At 42.0% G+C, this 17853-nt stretch overlaps 1 protein-coding gene across 4 annotated transcripts in view; it reads left to right on the top strand.

Annotated features, from left to right (window-relative positions):
- The window catches only part of EHBP1 (EH domain binding protein 1), a 421355-nt gene that overhangs the window by 5318 nt on the left and 398184 nt on the right, over window positions 1–17853 (top strand). The window lies entirely within an intron of this gene.

The following is a 17853-nucleotide window of genomic DNA, read 5'->3' as shown; positions in this document are numbered from 1 at the left end:
ACCCACTTCTCCGCTGTCTGTCCCCCAGGGAGGAGGCCATATGCAGACCTTGTCATATGTTCAGAGCATCATAGACTACAAACTGTGCTCCACTCACCCCCTACCCTTGTTTGAGTTCAGGAGCAAGACTGGGGGGCATCTCTCTTGGGGATCTGGACTGTAGCTCTTGGAAGTGAGCAAAAACCAATTTCCTTGGTCCCATTGTCCTGGGTCAGGCACCAGCTGATGAGAAAACGCATCTCAGTAAGGGCCTCCTTCTTAGAAATGACTTTTCCTTAACACTTGCACATCCTATGGCCTTGAGCTTGACTAAGGCATTTGAAGTGTTCTTGTCAGTCAAAGGGTTTTCCCTTCAACTCGTAGCAAAGCTATATGTAGAAAGAGTTCTTTAAACATGTTCAGCACGCCCAGCTAAGCGCAGTGATTTTAGTCTTGCCATGCTCATGCTGGTTCTTTTTATCATTCAGACCATCTGCGATGAAGTCAATTTTGTTAGCTCAGAAAACCTCAATTTCTGTAAGACTTGAAGATGAGGCATTAACATATTTTTGTGGATTGTGCTACCATTATGGTTTTGGAGACTTCTCGTTTTTGTTATTAAAAAGAAAAATCCTGCCACCTAAGCTCCCCATAAGAAACTATTTTTACATTCATAATCTTTAAAGATGCTTATGGAAAGAAGTGCTTTGAACGCTTTCAGTAAGATCTTAGCTCAGCCTGAAGCTTAACAATAATGTAATTTGAGTGAGGGTGGCTGATCCCCACCTGTCAGAGATGTTGCAGAAAGATACATAAATCACAGGCAGAATCTCAACTGAAGCCAGTTTAAAAATTCATGTGGATAATAGTCATTCCTGTGTGATCGGGCTTCATAATACCATATTACACACGGAATGCTGGGATTTCAGAGCTGGAATGCAACTGAGAAATTATTTATCCCGGCGTGGGTGCTACAGATAAGTTAACGGAGGCGACGAGTTCTCGGGGAGAACTCACTCTCTTCTCTCCACTACCCCCTTACTAGCCGAAGGGTACTTCCTGGACCAGCTGCATCACTTGGGAGCTTATCAACACAGGACCTCAGGGTTCTCCCCAGACGTACTGCATCAGAATCGCAACTTTTACGAGACTTCAAAGCAATTCATAGCGCATTCCAATTTAACAAATGCTGCTTTATACCATGCTGTTTCCCAAGAGAAGTGCAAGTCTTTAGAATCAGATTGATCTAGATTCAAAATCCAGACGGTCCCCTGGGAGGTGGACAACAGAAAAGTAGTTGAAGGGAGGCATCGGACAGTATAAGATATGACAAAATAATGTATAAATGATCAAGGGTTCACAAGGGAGGGGGGAGCAGGGATGGAGGGAAAAAAATGAGGAGCTGATACCAAGGGCTGAAGTAGAAAGTAAATGTTTTGAGAATGATGATGGCAACAAATGTACAAATGTGCTTGGCACGATGGATGGATGTATGGATTGTGATAAGAGTAGTACGAGCCCCCAATAAAATGATTTTTTAAAAATCCAGTGTCCACTACCAGTAAGTGGCTTTGAGAAAATCCCTTACCTTCATTTGACCTTATTTCCTTAATAGTTAAAATAGGATAATGATAACTACAACGAAAGAACATAATGGGGGTTAGATGAGATAATATTTGTAAAGCTCCTGGTCAATTTCCTGAGCATAGGAAGCCCTGGTGACCAAGAGGATTACTCATTGGGTTGCTAACCTCAAGGTCAGCAGTTTGAAACCACCAGCCACTTCGTGGAAGAGGAAGCTTTCTACTCCTGTAAAGAATTACAGTTGCTGAAACCCACAGAGGCCATTCTACCCTGTCCTATAGACTCGCTATGAATCAGAATTGATGTGATGGTGATGAGTTTGTTTTTGGGGTTTGGAGGTCTACAAAAAATGGAAATTGCCACCACTGGTACTACTGTTGCCCCTACTACTATTTCTGCTGCTGCTGCTGCTGCTATAGTTACTACTATTGCTGCTGCTGCTACCAGTGCTACAACCCCTACTACTGCAGTGACAGCTACTCTGCTGCTCTACCATGACGATGACTTCTACTACTTCTGCTGCTACGACCTTCACCACCACCACCACCTCCACCACCTCCACCTCCACCTCCACTGCCACTGCCACCTCCACATCCACCACCGCCACCTCTACCTCCATCACCGCCACCATCACCATCACCACCACCATCACTGCCGCCACCGCCACTGCCGCCACCACCTCCACCGTGGTTACTGAGCCCTCAAAGAAAGGAACCTGTCACACATGCACTAGTGACCAAAGTGAAAATGGAGCCAGGTCCTCTGTTTGCTATTCTAACGCATTTTTTCCCATGTGTCTTACAACTCCCCTTTTCTTTTTAGTACAGTGAACTGTTTTTTGTTTGTTTGTTTTTTAATAAATCATTTTATTGGGGGCTCTAATAGCTCATACATCCATTGTATCAAGCACATTTGTACATATGTTGCCATCATCATTTTCAAACATTTTCGTTCAACTTGAGCCCTTGGAATCAGCTCCTCTTTTTTCCCCTCCCTCCCCCACCTTCTCAACCTTGGGAACCCTTGATAAATTATATATTATTATTATTTTACTATCTTACACCATTTGCTGTACCCTTTTATCTCCCACCTTACCCCTACCCTCCTGGTATCGCTACTCCCATTATTGTTCCTGAGGGGTTTATCTGACCTGGATTCTGTGTGTCCAGAGCTCTTATCTGTACCAGTGTTCAAGCTCCAGTCTAGCCAGATTTGTAAAGTAGAACTGGGTCATGATAGTGGGGGGGGGGGGAGGAAGCATTAAAGAACTAGAGGAATGTTGTGTGTTTCATTGGGGCTGTACTGCATGCTGGCTGACTTGTCCCTTCTTTGTGACCCTTCTATGAGGGGGTGAAATGCTAAAGTCAGCATTCATGTTTAAGACCTCTTCAATTCTTGAAATAGGAAGTAGAAAAAGGAGACCTCTCATTTCAGGTTTCCATTTAAACCTCTGGGAACAATAAAGCCAATTAGCCCAATTCTGTGTTTTCTCCGACTATTGTTGCTTCAGCTGGATCTGAGTGTTGGCACATATGGCCGCTCTCCTCTCTTTCAAAAATGAAATGCTGACTTTCAGTAATGAATCCAGCTTGAATCTAATTTTGCTTCTGTCCTCCAAACGTTTTTCCACAGAAAGTTTTAGGGAATATAGTAGCACTTTTATTTTCTTGGAAAACAGGACATGTGGAGTTACTTTGATTTTAAAATAAATAAATTATTATTTAAAATAATAATAATAAAAAGTTTTAAATTCAGCCTTACTTGGTTGAAGTTCACTTTTTCAAATATGGAACTCCACATTGAAAATTTTTATTCAGAAGGGGATTTTGCTGGTTTTCAAGTTAAAATAGGTCTTGACAAATTTTTAAAAAATTCTTAGATTAGATGAAAATGAAAACAAAACACCCCAACCCTTTTGAGACACAACATAGAGTGCTCAGAGGAAAGTGTATAGCAATCACTGTGCCAATAAAAAAAGAAGAGCCAAAATCAACAGCTTAAGCCTACAATTTGAACAAATAGAATAGGACCAGCAAAGGAAGTTCACATCACCAGTCAATAGGAAATCATAAAGATTAGAGCAGAACTAAATGAAATAGAAAACAGAAAAATGATATGATACAGTTGGTTTTGATCAGCATAGTCAAAGCTTTTGAATAATCAATAAAACATAAGTGAAAATTTTTCTGATATTCTCCATTTTCAGCCAAGATCAGTTTGATGTCAACAATGATATCCCAGTTCCTCATCTGCTTCTGAATCAAACTTGAATTCCTGACAGCTCCCTGTCAATGTATTGCGGCAACTGTCTTTTAATTATCTTCAACAAAATTTTACTTGCATGTGATATTAATGATATTGTTTGATTATTTCCACATTCTGTTGGTGCATCATTATTTGGAATGAATAGACACAAATATAGACAGATATGGATCCCTTCCAGTCAGTTGGCCAGGTGGCTCTACTCCAAATTTCTTGGCATAGACAAGTGAGTGCTAGCAGTATTTCATCTGCTTGTTGAAACATTTCAATTGGCTTACCGTCAATTTCGCTAATGACTTCAGTGGCGCTTAGACCTCTTCCTTCAGTATTATTGGTTCTTGATCATATGCTACCTCTTGAAATGGTTGAATGTCAACAAATTCTTTTCGGTGCAGTGACTCTGTGTAGTCCTTCCATCTTCTTTTGTTGCCTCCTGCATCATCCACTATTTTGACCACAGAAGCGTTCAATATTGCAACTAGAACTGTGGTTCTCAACCTTCCTAATGCCATGACCTTTTAATACAGTTTCTCATGTTGTGGTGACCCCCCCCCCCAACCATCAAATTATTTTCATTGCTACTTCATAACTATAAATTTGCCACTGTTATGAATCTCCGGTGACTCCTGTGAAAGGGTCCTTCGACCCCCAAAGGGGTCGTGACCCACAGGTTGAGAATCGCTGAACGACAGGCTTGTTTTTTATTTGTTTGTGTTTGTTTTCAGTCCTTTCAGCTGAAGATCTACTGGGCATGTCCTTCATTTTTCGTTTTCTAGTTCCAGGTCTTTGTATATTTCATGACAATACACTGTCTTCTGGACCTACCTTATGAAATTTTCTGTGTAACTCTTTTACTTCGTCATTTCTTCCATGTGCTTCAGCTACTCTTTGTTCAAGAACAAATTTCAGAGTTTCTCCTGACATCTACTTTGATCTTTTCTTTCCATTTTCTTCAGTGACCTGTTGTTTTCTTCATGCATAATGTCCTTGATGTTGGACCACGGCTCATCAAGTCGTCTGTCATTAGTGTTTAATGAACCAATCTAGACTCGAGATGTTCTTGAAAATCAGGTGGGATATACCCAAAGTTGAATTTTGGCTCTTGTGGGCTTGGTTTTGTTTCTTCATTGGACGTTCGGGAGATGCCAATCAAGACTACAATGAGATACCATCTCACCTTTGCAAAAATGGCAGTAATTGAAATAAAAGCAGATAACAACTAACGTAGGATTTTTGCTGGTAGTAAAATTTCTTGCCCCCGATTCCTCCTGAGATGCATCCTTTGATCCTCAGTAGGATGGCACTCACCATTAAGTGAAGCCCGTCAACAGTCACTCCCCACTGAATCCTGTCACTGTCTTCCCGCACCATCTACCCAGATTTATCAGCAATGGGTCATCGGTGGGAGTAACAAACCCACAGCTAAAGAAATTCATCACACTGCACGTAGCTATTGCTGGTGGGATTACAAAATGATTCAACCACTGTGAAATGTGTGTGCTTTCAAGTAAGTGCTTAATTGAAAGGAGAGAACTAGCAATACCACGTGATCTAGCAACCCCACTCCTAGATATATATTCTCAAGATGTTAGTGTATGCCACAAATAGACATACACACACCTAAAATCATGACAGCAGCATTTTTTGCAATAGGAAAATGATGGAAACCACCTTAGTGTTTACCAAGAGATGACAGGATAAACAAATGATCATATATAGATATAATAGAATATTGCACAATTATAAAGAATAACAAGGAATCTTCAAAACATAGCATGGGTGAATCTAGTGGCCATTATGCTGAGATAAACACGAGTATTGTATGGCTCTAATATTATAAAGTGTAAAATGTGGGGGTGGGGGGAGTTATTTGATGGTCACCAGAAATGGCAAGATGGTGGAGGGGTAGATTCCTTTGTAGAGTGGAGACATTATTTTTGATGATGGGAAAGGCAAATCCCTAATATGGATTAAGTCATCACAACTTGACTGAGGTAAATAAAGGCACTAAGAAGTACCTAAAAAAGGGGACAATTTTGGTAAATGCATACAATGTTGCAACAATGGTAAGAAAAAAGTTTGCATGATTATGTAGGTAGATGTGGATGCATACATGTGAGATATATGATGCAACAACAACAACTATGGGAAATAGCATATGTTTACTTGAAAGGGTAGAAATAGAAATATTATGAGAGTAATATTTACTCAGTATTTATTCTGTATGTACTCAGTATATATTCTGCACACATGTATGTATAGGAAAGCACATATGAATAAATGCACAGGCTTATATGAATAAATGCACATGCTTACATGGTTATGTCCACAGGTATATGTACACACCCATTTGTGTGTGCTACATATATTGTCACATAGACACAAAACCACATAGGAGACACAGTTATAGAGCTTTCTGAGACATCAACCAGTCACAAGGTTGGCCTACTATTTCCCAAAGGTTTGGGACCACAGTCTTAAGGACAACTTAGTTAATCAGCATAAAACAATTCACAAAGAAAATGCTCTGTATCCTGGTTTGATGAGTAATGTCTGGGGTCATGAAAGCCTGCAAGCAGCTATCTAAGATACAACTATTGGTTTCTATTTATATGGAGCAAAAAATAATAAAGTCAATCAAAAGTCAAAGAAGAAACTAATTCATAGGATTAGCACAGGCTTTTCAAATCTAATACTACACGTACTAGATGGCTATCAAAAGATATAGGATCTGGGGTCATAAAGGCTTGACATTAAACAAGCGGCCATCTAGCAGGGAAGCAACAAGACCATATGGAAGGAGCACACCCGTCAGTGTGATCATGAGGTGTTGACGGGATCAGGTATCAGGCATCAGAAGACCTGAAACAAAACAAAAAAATATATTGTTGAGAATGAAGGGGGTCAGAGCAGAGACCCCAAACCTATCTATAGATAATAAGACATCCCCTCACAGAAGGTTACGAGGAAGGGATGAGTCAACCAGGGCGCAGTATAGCACCAGTGCAACACACAATATTCCTCTGGTTCTTTGAGACTTCCTCACCCCCCAGTATCATGACCCCAGTCCTGCCTTTCAGTTCTGGCTCGACCGGAGCATGTACACTGGTACAGCTAAGAGCTCACTACACATGGAATCCAGGTCAGATAAACCCCTCAGGAACAGAAATTGGAGGAGAAATCCCAGGAGGGTAGGAGGAAAGTAGGAGGAGAGGGAGAGGAAGAGAAACCGATCGCAATGAACAATGTATACCACCCCCCAGGGGGACAAACAACAGAGGCATAAGCAAAGGGAGACAGTTGTCATTGTAAGATATGAAAATAATAATAATTTACAATCTATCAAGGGTTCATGAGGGTGGGAAGGTGAGGCAAGGAGGGGGGAAAAAAGGAGCTGATACCAAGGACTCAAATAGAAAGTAAATGTTTAGAAAATGATGATGGCAACATATGTACAAATAAGCTTGATACAATGGATGTATGGATTGTTATAAGAGCTGTAAGAACCCCCAATAAAATGATTTATTTAAATAAAATAATAAAATAAAAATACTAGATGGTGTCCAGCTACCACAACCCACCATTCTGACACATTTTGAAAAAGTACCACATCAAATGGGAGACAATTGTAGAATGAAACTCAAGTTCCTCCACCACCACCACCCTCAAAAAACAAAAAAAGAAAAAAGAGAGAGACCTACTGGATTGATTGAAACTGGAGGAAAGATACTTTTTAAACTTGGAATTTAAGCTCTTTCTAAAAGTCACCTTTCAGGAAAATAATAGATTGACTTATAAAATAAATAATCTCATCAGTGAGTGGTGAACTCCCATAAATTATATGAGGTCCAAGCAGTTCAACATTCCCAAAATACAAAGATGAGAAGGCAAGGAGAGGAAGGGAAGCTACAGCAATGGAAACAGGACCAAAAAAAATGGAAATGAGATTGTTGACACATTGTAAAAATTGTAGCCAACGGCACAGAACAACTTGTATCAAAATTGTTACTAAAAACCAAACTGATTTCATTGCCATTGAGTAGATTCTGACTCCCAATGACCCTGTGAGACAGAGTAGAACTGCCCCTCGTGCATTTCCAAGGCTGTAAATTTTCATAAAGCGGACAAATGCTTCTTTCTCCCAGGGAGCAGCTGGTGGTTTCAAACTGTAGACCTTGTGATTAGAAGCCCAGCGTGTAACCCACGAGGCCAGAAGTGAAATTTAAAAGGGAACTTAATTTGTTGTAGAAGCTTTCACCTAAAACACAATCAAATATTATTAAATTGATGATGTATTAAATGTATTATCTCCCTGAATTGAATTCATCGATGCGACCCATAGCAGCCTCCCTGTGGGTTTCTGAGGCTGTACGTGTTCTCTGGAGTAGAAAGCTCTGCCATCTGCAGAGAAGCTGGTGGTTTTGAACTGCCAGCCTTTCGGACCGCAGTCTAACTCAGACTACAATACCACCAGGACTCCTATATTATACAGTCATAATAATAATAAAATAGACCTTGTTAACTTTCTTTAAAGCCACAGAATGACATCTGGTCTATGTTCTTAGAACCGTGTGCCTGAGACTTAAAAGCCAGGGCTATATTGTTAAGCCCCAGATAGGCTGGGTTCCAAAGAATATAGATCCTTTGGGTGGAGAAATGGCATATTTGGTTGAAAAACATCCTAACATCTGTACAAGATATGTAAAAGCCCTTTACAACCATTGGTACTTAACAGCAAACACTCCCTCATGCTTTTAACTGAGGAAGTGTAAATAACAAACTAAAGCCAATTCCAGGCTGGTCCTAACCCAATGGAGCATATGCAATTCCGTACTCTGTAAGGAATCATGGTTTGAAAGCATCTTCCAGGGGGCCCTTTAAAATTGGAGATGGTTCGTGAGGAGCTGCTGAAGGAGGAGACTTAAGAGGCAATCTGAGAATTGATAACCTATCTGTGTGGAGGTGACAGGTCCCAAAGCTTTGGACCCCAGCAAAGAGGACCTGGCTTGACACACCCCAGAGACAGGGGACAAAATACATCTGATCCCTTTGCAGAACACTTCTGCTATCTCTGGCCACCCGTCAGAGCAAGTTTTCTTTCTTTTTCTCTCCCCAATCATTTGGGACTTTGGGGGACTTACACATTAACAACGGTGGAAAACTGGTCACCTTTGACTACTGAAGTTATTTGCTTTCCCGTCTGTAGGCTCAGAAACCCTAGAGAGACGAGTCAATGATTCTGCTAGATCCCAGATCTACTGACTATGCAGCTGAGCCCATTTTCAGAACCACACATCTGAACATACAGTTAAGGAGGGCACTGGCTATGTTAGGTGATTCATGATTTCCACCCTGTTGATTCTTAAGCATAAACTAGAAACACACAATACGTCATGTGCTTATTTCATCATTAAAATATTTGAGCCTCATAAGCACTGTGTCTTGTGCTTTCAACAAACACGAAAGCATTTGTAGGGATTCAAATGATCAGAAGACCCTGTGTAAATGTCTCAACCACTCCCCCAAACACTCAAACAAGCTACACGAACCAGGCTCAATAAGCCTGAAGCACGACTCCCAATGAGTTATAAGCCAGAAATATAATAAGTAACAAGTCCAGGGTTCTCTAAGTGGGAATATAGGTCATTCTAAAAGTGGTATTTCCCAGAATCTTAAAAATGAGGTGAACTTGCTTGTTTATTTTCTTTTTTCTTTTTTAAACACTACATAGTACACTTCTAAGCACTTTACAAAATTAAATCAATACCTATAACTAGCTTCTCCTCATTTTACATATGAGAAAATCAGAGCAACAGAGATGGTAAGTAACTTGCCCATGATTACACAGCTAATAAATGGCAGGACTGGAACTCAGACAGCATGGCTTAAAAGTCTAGGCCGCTACTCACTATCTGCTATATTTTGATTTTAGGTCACATCATTTTAATACTTATTTGGTAGATAAGTTTGCAAGTTTCAATTTATACATTTGCAAGATATGTTTGTAAGCTTATAGAAACTAAAATGATGGTTGAAAACTTGAATGTGTTATTAACTCTTCATACATAACACATAAATACTGAAGATGGTATATTTAAAGCTGTTAATTATTAGCTAACCTTTTTATTTACAAGACTTTTTTTCTTTGAAATATTGTGTTGTTAAAAACTATAAATATAAAAAGCAAGCTAAGCGTAGGCATCGGGAAGCTAACCACAAGGTGGGTAGTTCAGACCCACCAACCACTCTAGGAGAAAAACGAGGCTGTTAACGTAACACAGTGTAAAACATGACAAAATAGTAATAATTTATAAATTATCAAGGGTTCATGAGGGAGATGGGGGGAGGGAGGGGACAATGAGCTGATACCAAGGACTCAAATAGAAAGCAAATGTTTTGAAAATGATAATGACGACAAATGTACAAATGTGCTTGACACAATGGATGGATGGATGGATTGTGATGAGAGTTGTACGAGCCCCCAATAAGATGATTTAAAAAAAAAGATGTACCATCTCAGAAATCCTACCTAGGGTCGCTGAGTCAGAATCTATTTGCTGGCAGTGGATTTGAAAATTACAATACAAGGAACCAGGTACAAATGTCGACTTCCCACTAGAAATTTATAGGAAATCATTTCAAAGGTAATAGAAACGAATATGCCTTTTAGCATGTCAGCGCTTCCCTTCTATGCTGCTGTCTGCATGGTCCTCTGCCCTCAGGTCAAGGCTTTGTACAGATCAGGCAAGGTTCCAGTAGCCAGTCAGATCAAAATCCCCTAAGCTGTAGCACCCCTTCATTGGCAGCCACCATGGTTCTGGGTCCTGGACCGATCCCTTTGAGCCTGGGCTACTCCAGCACAGGCCCAGAGCGTTGTCATGGTGCTAGGGAACCAACTCAGGGGCTGATTTCAATAAGCAGCAGCTGCTTGCTTCAGAGAGCGAGAAACAAAACAAAAACCAGGATGGCAGCCCTGTTCTGAATGAGTGTTTTTCCTGGGTTTCGACCTGACCTGAATATTGTTTTCTCATTGGGCTTCCTTTTATTTATTTATTTTTAGATATCAACTTTCCTTGAACTTTCCCTCCCATCTGCAGTTGGCAGGATTTCAGACTTCTTTTTCTTCAGTGGAAAATGCATTTTCTCTTTAGCAGTACCTGAGCATTTCCCTGTGTCTCGCTCCCCTCACGATCACACACATGCGCACACATACACACACGCACACACACACACACACACTCACTCACTCACTCACTCACTCACTCACTCACTCATCACTCACTCACTATATGAACACCTGGATCAAATCCTGGGACTTTACTGATCTCACCAAAGTGTGAAGACACTTGTGATGAGAGAGAAAAACAAAGCAAAACAAAACCCTACATGACTCACCCAGGCCTGGACATAGTTCATCTGCCATGGGAAATCTGGGAGTTAAATTAGAAATTATGACCCTGCTCTCAATTATTCTGGCTAAGATCATAGACTCCATCTTTAATCTTCTCACATTCTCAATTCACAGTCGATTAGGAACTGGCTCTTGTTTTGCTTTGCTTTGTTTTTGCTATGTTTACGTGTTGGCAAAATGTGAGGAATATAAACATTTCTACCATGACTCCTGACGCGCTCTCACGAGGCTGCAGAAAACTGTTCTTGAGACATGCCAGCTTTGCTGTATTGAGATGAATTTGCCTCTTTAGCTGTTAAGGAGTCCTGAATCATTTGGAAGTGAGGCTTGTGTTGCTGCTGAATATTTTTTTCCCCATAAGCTTGAAACAATTTGTTTACAAGTTGTGACTAAAGGCTGTCAGAGAAAAATGTTTGTGGACATGGAATCTGAAAGGGTGACAGAACCAGAACTTGCTTGGTATTCAAATGCGAGCCCATCCACCATGGTCCTGCCCAGTGTATAATCACGTGCATGTCGGGAGCCAAAAGTGGGGAATGCAAGCCTTTGAGTGTGTGTTTATACTGAAGACCTCGAGAAGCAAAACAATTCTGCGGCATTCTTTATCCTCAGCATCTGGGAATAATTAGTTTGCTTGTTCTGTGTTATAGCATGGAGTGGATAGAGTTATCTGTAGAAAAAAAGGGGGGAGGGCATTCTTTGAAACCCTGTATTTAGGCCATTTGCCTTCGAGCTTTCTGTTTTAGGGTGTAGTGTTGTGACAAATTTTAGTAAATCTTTTTAATTTTTAATCCCAAAATGCTGCTCCAAGGAAGGACCTTCTGCATAGGGGTTCTTGATATTTCCTCTTGGGGTTTATTCCCCATGCGTTCTGGAAGCTGGCACTCACCCCCACCCCTCCCCCGCCATGCCCTCCCTACTCCGACTTCCCCTGCCTCAGCAGGGGCAAAGCCCTCTTGAAAGTTAAGGCCCTGGAAACTGGCGCAGGGTCTTGACTCTTTTTTTTTTCTTCTTCCAGTAAACACATTTTTGAGCTCTGAAGACTTGCTGTGGAATGTAGAATGTGTTTTTATCCCATTTCACAAAAGTTAGGGCATTATTACATGAGGCTTTCAAACTTTGACTAGCACTGTGACAAGTGTTAATGTTTCCGTTAGGTACAACGTTACCTTAATTGCCTTGTGCAGAAAGGAGGCAAGGGCGTTATATATGCAATGACCCCTCTCCGGAGTGGAGCAGGTCAGCGTATTACAGGGGGATTAGATGCCCCTGGGGATTCTGCTCCAATTTCTCACTGAGGAATGCTCAAAGGAAACACCAACTGTTCTCTGAGCTTGTTGAATGCAGGATCGCAGCATAAGAGCAAGTGTCTGGTTTTTGTTGGCTGAGCGCTCTGATCATGTAGCACTGCTGAAAGTGTTCTACAGCACTTTTGAAAACTCCTATTTTACAACCTCTAGCTATTTTCTCTTGCATCTTGGTGAGAAACAAACTGAGCAACTTATGAAACCTTCGACTCTTTTCTTATCCTCCCTTTCCCAGGGCTAATCTCCACACATTGACAACTGTTTCAAATTGCTTGTGGCCTACATTTCAGGTTTCTATGTACTGAATATGTGTCATTGTCCTTGAGGGTCAAAGATGACAATGTTCAGAAGGATTTCTCAGGGGGCGGGCATACCCACAAAGAGACCCAGTCCTCAGGCTGGCAGTCTCTGCTGCCAGAGCTAGGGGAGATGCTCAGAGAGCTGTTTTTGCTTACCTGCCTTTACACTCTCTGCCTGTGTACGGTCTGGCACCTCTGCCTTCCCATATGTAGGGCTTAGAAGCAGGAATTGGACCTGACTTTAGTGACTAAGTCCTCTCACGCAATAGCTCCTAAATGCCAGTGGCTGGATTCACATGAGTCTCTGACTCAGAAAACCACACTGCCATTGACTCGATTCTGACTCATAGCAACCACACAGAACTGGGTAGAACTGCCTCTGTGTGTTTCCAAGACAGGGACTCTTTGCAAGAGTAGAAAGCCTCATCTTTCTCCTCAGAGGGCCCGGTGGTTTTGAACAGCTGACTTTGTGGTTAGCAGCCCAATGCTCATGGACAGTGCAGTCGAGAGGTCAAAAGACACATGGCCTTGGGCAAATGTGCTGCACAAGACATCTATAAAGTGTTGAAGAACAAGAATGTCACTTTGAGACTAAAGTGCTCCAGCCCCCAACCCTGGTAATTTCAAGGCTTGTGAAAGGTGAACATTGAATAAAGAAGACCAGACCGAAAGGGACCCATTTGAATGACGGTGTGGGTGAAGAAAATTGAAAGGACTATGGACTGCCAGAAGAACAGAGAAATCTGTCTTGGAAGAAGCACAGCCAACGTGTTCCTTAGAAGCAACGATGGCGAAATTCATCCGATGTACTTTGGACATGTTATCAGGACAGACCAATCCCTGAAAAAGGACCTCATGCTTGGTAAAGTAGAGGGTCAGTGCAAGAGAGGAAGACAAGCAAGGACATGGATTGACACAGTGGCTGCGACAATGGGCATGGTGCAGGACTGGGTAGTATTTCCTTCTATTGTCCCGAGCGTCACTATGGGTCAGAACAGACTCAATGGTACCTAGCAACAACAACTATCGGTCTGGTTCCTGTTTTTGTTTATGAATTTATATTATGGTCTACATGTTTTCCTCTTACTCTGCCAGTCCATTTTATTGTGACCCAGGCCAGAGTGGTTATTAGTGGTAACCAAGAGCTGTCTAGTTATTTTGACTTCCAACTTGTGGAGGCTGGGTCATGTGGTCCATTGGGTCTTTCAATTAATTGTTGCCTTGGGTCTTTTGTTCTCCTTATTCTTCCTTGCTCCATATGGGAAGACATCAATAATTGCATCTTAGATAGTTGTTCAAAAGCTTTTAAGACTCCAGCTGCTACTCACAAAGTGGGATGTGGAACATTGTCTTTCTGGACTGTTATGCTGTGGTAGTTACAGCATCTGGTGTCAATTTGGGAGTTGAGAGGATGAAGAGAGGATGAAGGGGTGGAGTCTAGTCTGTCAATTCGATCATAGCCAATGAGGCCTCTGTGTGGGCGTGGCCTTCTCCTGAGAATTCTGGCAATTCTTGGATTTCCTTCTTGGAGACAGGAGACATTTCCTCTCTTTCTGCTCATTTCCTTGGAGACATACTCTACTGACAAGGCTGACTCCCTGTGAGACATTTCTGAGGAGAAGCCACATGGACCTACCCTGATGTAGCCAGAACCCTGGACCTGGAGAGGCAACGTGGAGACCCCTGCCAGCTCTGAGATGCTTATAACGCCACTGGATCCAGAAGACTTTCTACCCACTGGCCTGTGATCATCCTGCATTCGGCATCATTGCCGAGTCTGAAGAGGATTTCATAGATTGGTATCGGACTTATGGGCTTGGACTGGAGTGGGTTGAGATGCTTTCTTAATGTACAATTACCCTTTATATAAAGCTCTCTCTTATATACCTATGAATGTCTATTGATTTGTTTCTCTAATCTACCCAGACTAACACATATACAAAGTGACCTAGATATTCCCCCAACATTATGGTCCTGAGATGAAGTGAAATTGCTTCCTACGGCTTTTCGACCCATCATTTTTATAACTCTCACCCAGTGCCTGGGCAGTAGTATGCATATATGGCATGGAAGATTCTAATTTGGGGATTGGTCAGGTTTGCCATTCTACCAGGTATAAAAAGGAATAATCTCAGAAGCAATCATAGGAAATTCCTTGACCACCCAGAAAGAAAACCCAGCAGCGCAGACAGTGTGAGACCCCCTTCCTGAAGTGGCATAGGAAGCAGAGGCCATAAGACCCCAACATGGAAATCATGGGTGTGGTGGGCTTCCTGACCCACCACACAAGGTAGAGGCTAAGGGGTCATGTGGCTGAGAGATGCGGCTTCTGGGACGATGCTAAGAAGGTATACTACTATGAACAAGAGGAGACTATCCTAAATGTTTTCTAATCCTGACTTGTGGTAATTTATGAACTACCCTACTGAACCCCCATCACCACGAGTATTGTCTGTGAGTTCTGTGTGATCATTGTGACAGATTACCGAACCCAGGCAAGAAGGAGCGTGCCATCAGAGAGACAGTTTGGTGCCAGAGCTGAGCAAATAAGTTGGAAGTTGGAGACGTGTCTGACCTCTGCCCGTGGCAATGAGCCCGGGCGGTGTAGAGTGAGATTCTCCTTCCCCTTATGTAGGCAGATGGAGGTCGGCTGTTGCCCCTACACTAGTTCCTTAGGCCCCTAGCTCTCAGGTTCTGCCATTCCGTCCTGTGGGGTGTTTCATTATGAATAAAAAAATTTCTGGCTACGCTCACCGTGTGCTCTTCATTATACATGGCAACACACACAAACATGTATGTAGAAATATCCTCTGTCAAACCAACACATGCATGTGGATATATTTCTTTCTCTATGCTATTCCCACACCTGTTCATATAATCCTTCCTCTCCCCACTCCCCACTCCCATTTGATGCTATGTTAGGCTGACTTGAATAGAGAAACAAATCCATTGACACTCATCTCTCTATATAAAAAAGAGCTTTATATCAAGGAGTAATTACATATGAAGAAGGCATCCCAGCCTAGTCTAACTAAGTCCATAAGTTCAATACTGGTTCATAAGTCCTTCTTCAGACTCACAGCCATGTGCACTGATGCAGAATATGGAAGATCACAGGCTGGTAGGTGCTAAGTCTTCTGGATCCAAGGTCAGTGTGAACGTGGCAGGGCATCAGCAGCTCTCAGAGTCAGTGGCAGCATCCCAGCAAGCAGGAAATCAAAGGGCAGAGAGAGAGGGAGGTGCCCACTTGACCCTGCTTAAAAGAAGGCCACACCCCCAAACAGGCATCATTAGGCTGTGACCTGATTGACAGGCTCGCTTTTTATAATAGTGATCTCATATTTGTCTTTTAATGATTAACTTGTTTCACACAGCATAATAGCCTCCAAGTTAATCTTTATTATGAGACATATCACAGATTCTTTATTACTTTTTAACATTGTGTGCCCGGCTATGGGAAGATTTAGCATCTCGGGTCTTAAAGGCTTGAAGCTAAACAAGTGGCCATCTAGCAGGGAAGCAACAAAGTCGTCATGGAAGAAGCACACCAGCCTGTGTGATCACAAGGTGTTGACAGGATCAGGTATCAGGCATCAGAAGAACCCAAACCATCATGCAAATGAGGGGGGGCAGAGTGGAGACCCAAAGCCCACTCTAGACAATTGGACATCCTCTCACAGAAGGGTCACATGGAATGGACAAGTCAGCCAGGGTGCAGTATAGCACCAATGAAACAGAACATCCCTCTAGTTCTTTAATGCTTCCTCCCCCCACTCCCACTATCGTTATCCCAGTTCTACCTTACAAACCTGGCTAGACCTGAGCATGTACACTGATACAGATAAGAGCTCTTGACACATGGAATCCAGGTCAGATAAACCTCTCAGAAATAGTAATGGGAGTAGTGATACCATGAGGGTAGGGGGAAGGTAGAGGGAGAAATGGGAGAAAGAGGGACCTGATCACAGGGAGAATGAACGACAAAAATATGGGTGAAGGGAGACAGTGGATGGTGTAATATATGAAAATAATAATAATTTATAATTTATCAAGGGTTCATAAGGGTGGGAAGTGGGGGACAGAGGGGAAAAAGAGGAGCTGATACCAAGGGCTCAAGTACAAAGAAAATGCTTGAAAATGATGATGGCAACATATGTACAAATGTTTTTGATACAATTGATGTACGGATTGTTGTAAGAGTTGTAAGACACCACCACTCCTCCCCCGCAATAAAATGATTTCTTTAAAAAAAACCAACTATGGATAGCCTTGAGAAGAATGGGAATTCCAGAACATGAGATTATGCTGATGTGGAACCCGTACATATTTCAAGAGCCAGTCCTGCCGAGAGAATACTGACTGGTTTAAAATCAGAAAAGATGAGTGTCAGAGTCATATCCTTTCACCACACTTATTCACTCTGTATTCTGAGCAAATCATTAGAGAAGCTAGATCCTAAGAAGAAGAATGTGACATCGGGCTTGGAGGATGGCTTATTAACAGCCCAAGATATGGGATGACACAGCCTTACCTGTTGAAAGTGAGGCGCACTTGAAACACTTGCTGATGAAGAGCAAGGATCGCAGCCTTCAGTGTGGATGACAACTCAATGCAAAGACCCAAATCCTCACAACTGGACCAACTGGTTATATCATGATAAACAGAGAACAGGTTGAAATCGTCCAAAGTTTCGACTTCCTTGGATCCACAATCAATGCTCACAGAAGCAGCAGTCAAGAGATCAAAAGACGTGCGGCATTGGGTACCTTTGCTGCACAATACCTCTTTAAAAGGCTGAAAAGCCAGGATGTTACTTTGAGGACTAAGGTGTGCCTAACTCAAGCCATGGTATTTTCAGTTGCCTTATATTCATGAGAATATTGTGAGATGATTGAATAAGGAAGACCAAAGAAGAATGGATGCTGGTGATCAAAGAATCTGGATTGTGGTGCTGATGAAGAATGTTGTTGAAAGAACCAGGGACTGTCAAAAAGCAAGCAAACCTGTCTTA

This window comes from Echinops telfairi, unplaced genomic scaffold (assembly GCF_000313985.2).
Source record: "Echinops telfairi isolate 266 unplaced genomic scaffold, ASM31398v2 ScPeMD7_2573;HRSCAF=3158, whole genome shotgun sequence".
In the NCBI taxonomy this organism is placed as follows: domain Eukaryota; kingdom Metazoa; phylum Chordata; class Mammalia; order Afrosoricida; family Tenrecidae; genus Echinops; species Echinops telfairi.
Note: the sequence above shows the minus strand (reverse complement) of the source record. Positions and strands in the feature narration are given on the sequence as shown.